Genomic DNA, 6,385 nt, shown 5'->3' with positions numbered 1-6,385 from the left:
ATTGCGTCCATATCGAGTTTCACATCTTCGATACCTCTTCCCATTTCTTTCTCCCACGTGATTGTGGATTTGTTATTGTTTAGTAAGTCGAAGATCTGTTTAATTGCACATATTTCCATGAAATTTTAAACTTCCTCTTTTTATTATCGTAAGACGGGGAGCATAGAAACAATTTTGAACTCCAAAATAAAAAAAGTAAGTTTAAAAAGAGATATTAAAATCAAAACGAGTACAGGTCTTGTGAGTAATTTAAAATTGCAATTAGATTTGGGACCTGTCTCATGTTTTTATAACATACAAAATAAAATCTTGGTCTTTCTCTTCACCCTGCAGACATGTGAAAATATGTTTTCGATCTAGAAGAATAAGATAAAAGTTCTTTCGTACAGAAAAGTTTTTCAATACAAAATCTAAACATATTGAATGAAATATGGTTTTTAATCCTTTTTCCAAATAAAAATTGGTGCATCTCTAATTACTTTATTTTAACGTTAAATTCATGAATTTGGTTTATCTGTTAATACGTTAAGTGGCTGACATGTTTAAAAATGATGCCCTTGAATCTACAAGTCGTACCCCCCAGAAGTAACGAAAAGCTTACGAACAGCATTTGCCCCATTAGAATGGCTCACTAGCAACCTAGACAAACGAAGCCTTGGATGATAGTCCCATTTGTCTTCCGACACGATAGCATAGAACTCCTTTGGAAGTTTTAATTATCTTCGATTGCTGCTATTCATACCATATGTCAACTTTTCAACTTCCATATACTGTTCTGTATTCAACCTTAATCTCAATTATGATTCACTGCTGGTTCTGGTTCCTAGTATCTTACTTAGGATTCTTCTTTCAATTTTTCTGATTTTTTGAGCTCTTCCATCGTAATCACTTTAAGAGTTTCCACTACACTGAGTATTTCTGTATTTATGCTCTGACCACTTTTTAAAAGTCTTTCAGTTTTGTCTTCCAAGTTAAAGGCCTTTCGAATATATATTTTGTTGTTGTTGTTTGTATGACCCTCTCCATTATACATATTCTAGTCTTTATTGCAGTCTTTTCTTTCGTGGTGTTCGATATCCATTTTCTTAGATATTTAAAACAGTCTGCATTTGATATTTTGTTGTTATTTATTTTAAACTTCTGAGGTGCATTACTGATCTTTCTCATGAAGTACGTTTTTGCAGATGTTGTTTATATTGCTAATTTTGCTGCCTGTCGCTGTAATTCTGTGGTTCGTTGTTGTACACTTTCAAGTCATTCTGTATTAAGTGCAATGTCAAGTACAAACACTAGACAATGCACAGTGATCTTGGTTGATTTTCTTCCCAGCTCTATATCCTTAGTATTTATGCCCTATCTCCATTCTCTAGCCTCTTCCTCTAAATCACAGTTAAGAAGTAAGGTTCGACGAGCCATCTTCTTGTATTACTCCTGATTTTTATTTCAATATTTTCTGGTAGTTATCCCATAAATTTTGGATTTGATGTTGTATTGGATAAAGTTGCTTTAACTGTTTCTGTTTTTTTGTTATCTAGCTTTTTAATACCTACAAATGTTCCCACATATTTCAAGATTATGATTTTTTTAATTTGTAAGATGTGTTTTAGGTCTATGATTTATTCTACACGTTATGTGTTTTATTACGATTACAGTATGTTTACATCAGCGAATAGTACGTCGCTTTAGCATAACTTTCAAGAAATTGCAATTCAGAGGCAAACAGCATTTGAAAATCATTTTACCGAAAACTAGCGTGTGTCCTGCAAGTGATTTAAGAACTAAAGTAACAACAAATCCGCAGTATTATGACACTATCAAAATTTAGACAATACATAACCGAAGTGTGCATTTACCTTAAACATTATTTCTGTTGTAACTTGCTCTCTACTTTTCTTGAGCTATGCCACTTTTAACGCCTGTGCCAAGGAAGCGTTCTGAAACTATTACTACAATACATTAGCCCAAGTAAAATAACTCACAGAATACCTTGATGTGAACTCTGCTGCACAAATATTCCACGCAACAGAAAAATAGTCCGTACAAAGTTTTCACCAGCAGTAATGTTCTGCTGAGACAAACTTGCGACTGTCGAGTGTAGGGCATGACTATTGTCCGCAGGACGCAACTCTAGAATGCGACTGCAACTGTCTCTCACCCTGCAGGTGACTACATTGGATATGCGTGACTGGATGTTGCTGCCAAAGATAACGAACTCGTCGACTGTTGGTTCTCGTGGATGGATGATATCATCGTTGTTCCAGGTTGGTGCTGCGGGAGGTGTAGCGAAGTAGTTCCTTCGTTGAAAGCGACCTCTGTTGAACAGCTGCCGAGACATGTGCTGGTCACTGCCTCGCCTGCGGAGCAGGCAACCCGGAACGCCGCGATGTGGGAAGTAATGTATCTGCCAGGGGGAACCGTAGGCTCCATCAATTTCACTCAGCACTACGACTGAGAAACAGATCTGTAGACTATGGCCACATGCGGATATAAACAAAGGGGAGGCTGTTTCTTACATTCAGTACCGCCGACGTTTTGGTAGTAAAACATTCTTTAATTTTTTTGTAATTAGTGAAGAAATTCTATCCTGACTAACTCAGTTTTCTATGGTTTAATGGACCTACTTCTGGACCCATGAACCGTGTTGGGTTTGCTCTAGGCAACGGTTGCATTTAGCCTGTGAATGGATACATTTACCCGGCTGGCATGTTCTCCACATTACAAGTGCTCAGAAGGCAAGCCCATCGTCATGGGATAACAACAGAGAAGTATCCTATGTTAAAGACAGCTTGTAACTGTCTCTATCTCCTAGCCGTTTTTGAGATTTAATTTTCATGTTATTTTATTCTGAGAAATTTGGAAATCGGTATGCATAAAAATACGAACACTTTTACTAAAATATCTTTCTTTTACTGTGAGTGGGTTTCATGATCGCTTGAGCCGCCGCCCCCCCCCCCCCCCCCCCATTACACATGGATCTGCGCCTGCTGTACACATAGTGGGTTCACTTTTTCACCTGCATCTCCGTAACGTTCTTGCGCACTGCTCTTCTTCGGATTTTCCTTGTCTCTTCTACTAATTCTTCTTAATAATCGACCCAACATGTTATACTGAATGGTGAATGCTCAATAGAAATGTTTGTTTCATTCGGTGTTCACCAAGAAAGTGTGATAGGACCGCTAACGTTCGGAGAATGTTGAGATATTAGTTGTTAACTGCCGTATCAAACATAGGACTTAATTCGAGGAAAAAATTCCAGAGAATGTAAGTCCCGAGCACAACACTGAGTGGAAGTGAATCACAGACTGCCGGCCGGGGTGGCCGAGCGGTTCTAGGCGCTACAGTCTGGAACAGCGTGACCGCTACGGTCGCAGGTTCGAATCCTGCCTCGGGCATGGATGTGTGTGATGTCGTTAGGTTAGTTAGGTTTAAGTAGTTCTAAGTTCTAGGGGACTGATGACCTTAGAAGTTAAGTCCCATAGTGCTCAGAGCCATTTGAACCATTTGAATCACAGACTGCAGTAAAACTGGAAATGAAGAGAATCGCAGTGCCTAAGGTGTGTCGTTAGAAAGGAACACTGAAAACTAAGTGGATTGGCAAGGCAGGAAACGAGACGGTTCTTCGCAGAATCGAAGGGGAAATAACTATAGGGAAAACATTAAGTTAACGTGTGTTAAGACATTAGGGAATAACTTTTACAGTACAAAAGGGAACTATAGAGAGCAAAAAATGTAAGGGAAGAAAGGGATTGGAATATATCCCACAAATATCAGAGGACAGTTAGTACAAGCGCTACTATAGGGTGAAGAGATTGGAACAAGAGAGTGGCGGATCGCATCAAGGCAGTCACAAGACTGATGGGAGAAAAATGTGTAAACGCGAAGTTTTCGCCAATAAGCGGAACAGACAAGCAGAAAAATGCATGATATTCGCTTTCTAGACAAATATGGACCAAGTAAAATAAAAAAGGTCTCTAAGAGTCACATTTTAGTTCAACGGTATCATTTAGAGAATTATGAAAAACAAGATTATTACACTCTCGTTATGACGTAGAACACAGCAAACTGATACAGAAAACCTAATGGGAACTCTTGTTTGGGTACGGAAGCCGTAAGCGAAGCCTTGAGGAGCTTTCAAAGCCAGATCATGCGGAAACCCTATCGGAAAATTGTAAAATGTTGTAGTCTTAAGGAAAGTCAATGAGCGAATTCATGTCAGAATCGTGGAACAGTAACAAAACAAAAAGCAATTAAAAACGACTACAAGTTAAGCCCAAGCAACGGAAGGAAAGAAAACTAAAATCAGGAACTTGGAGATAAATACGCCATAGAGAAACGGAGGTACTGAACTGAAAGTTAAATGTCCTTCGCCATATTGCTACGGTGGATAAAAAGTAAAACACAGTCGACAGCCCACGCGTCGTTCGCTAAAACAGCAGATTACTCTGGCGGTAAACATAAACGAGAATTTAAGAGGTTAAAAAAGGGCAGTCCGTCAGGAAACGACATATACATACATATACAGGATGTCCCATCTATCCTGACCACCCCAAATAACTGTTTGTCCAGATGGAAATTACAAAATGTTTCAAGCAAATGTTCTTTAGCCGTCAGCGGGACATCAATCAGCATGATTGTCTTCGTTGTAGCTTTGTTTTTTTACAAAGATATGAACAGCGGTATGACTTTTTCAAATGGCACCATGTATTTTTCGTTCGATAATTCATTTGCTCTCCTAAAGACCTATTCAAAAATGTATCACAGTGTACCATTACTGAAACATATCGTTATTAATTACGTAACACAACATTGACCTTGAACCCGGGATCAAAAAACTCGTCCACTTGCTGGAGTAGTCAGAAAAGAAATTGACTTTGACTCTCCTATACCAATGCCCGGGGATAGAACATTCAAAGGTGCTCAAAGTAGTGACCTGGACGCCAATACACTAGTGCACTCGTTGAATGAAAGAATTATTTACTGCTTCCTGTGTTACCTGCTGAAGAGAATTACAAGCAAGCATGATACTTTCCTGCATGTCCTCTGGAGTTGTTGGAATATTGCGGTAGACAATATCTTTAACGCATCACCAAAGAAAAAAGTTCAGAGCATCTAAATCAGGAGACCTAGCAGGCCAAGTAACTGCTACTCCTCGACCAATCCATCTGGTAGGATACCTTCGGTTCAGAACACGAGGTGTACGCAAGGCATTATATGCTGGACATCCATCATGTTGATACCACATAAGCATTCTGGTTCTTAGTGGCACTTCATCCAGAAGAGGGGCAAGAATTCGCCTGAGGAAGTTGGCATACGCTGTGGCGTTTAGACTACCATTGATGAAATAAGGGCCAATAAATGTAGTAAAAAATGCCTCTGAGCACTATGGGACTTAACTTCTGAGGTCATCAGTCCCCCTAGAACTTAGAACTACATAAACCTAACTAACCTAAGAACATCACATACATCCATGCCCGAGGCAGGATTCGAACCTGCGACTGTAGCGGTCGCGCGGTTCCAGACTGTAGCGCCTAGAACTGCTCGGCACCGCGGCCGGCAAATGTAGTACCAAGCATCCCATACCAGACGTTAACTCTCCATTGACGCTGATGTTCCACCTGTCTAAGCCATCGTGGGTTGTCGCTGGACCAATAATGCATGTTCCTTGTATTTACCTGTCCTTTGTTTGAGAAGGAACATTCATCGGCAAATGGAACATTGGAGAAGATGTTCAGGTTGGCGAGGATTTGCTGCTGTGCCCACTGACAGAACTGTACACGATTCTGGAAATCATTCCCATTCAATTCGTGGTGTAGGTGTACATGGTAAGGATGGAACCGGTGACGTGTAAGAATACGATGTATACCGGTTTTAGCAATGCCAATCTCGTGTTCAAGCTGTCGTGTGCTCACGTGTGGATTCATAGCAACAGAAGCGAGAACAGTAACTTCGGCAGCTTCGTCTGTGCGAGTGCTACGACGGTTGCGTTGTCGTGGGTTGAAACTTCCCGTTTCCTGAAGCGTCGCAACAGGACGAGAAAACATCGTCGGGGAGGTGGGTTCTTGTCAGGGTATCGCTCTCTGTACAGTTCCGCTGCCTGCAGTTTGTAGGAAGGACAGCCTTTACTGTATGCCTTCTCTACAGAACAGTATTTAAAAGGACTAAACTACTGTGTTAAATGTACACGTACATAAGAAAACATTATTGCAATTACTATTCTACTAACTTACATTCACCATAGAGGAGTTGCATTTCTACCTCCTCTCCGTTGGTGTACATTCTACTCACACAACTCTTCAACTCACGATGGTTGACGGAATGACGGGTGTGGATTCTACTTATGTTTACGTTTTTCCTCTGTCAACGTCAGCACGTGGATATGTTCCAT

Source organism: Schistocerca americana, chromosome 3 (assembly GCF_021461395.2).
Source record: "Schistocerca americana isolate TAMUIC-IGC-003095 chromosome 3, iqSchAmer2.1, whole genome shotgun sequence".
Taxonomy (NCBI): domain Eukaryota; kingdom Metazoa; phylum Arthropoda; class Insecta; order Orthoptera; family Acrididae; genus Schistocerca; species Schistocerca americana.
Note: the sequence above shows the minus strand (reverse complement) of the source record.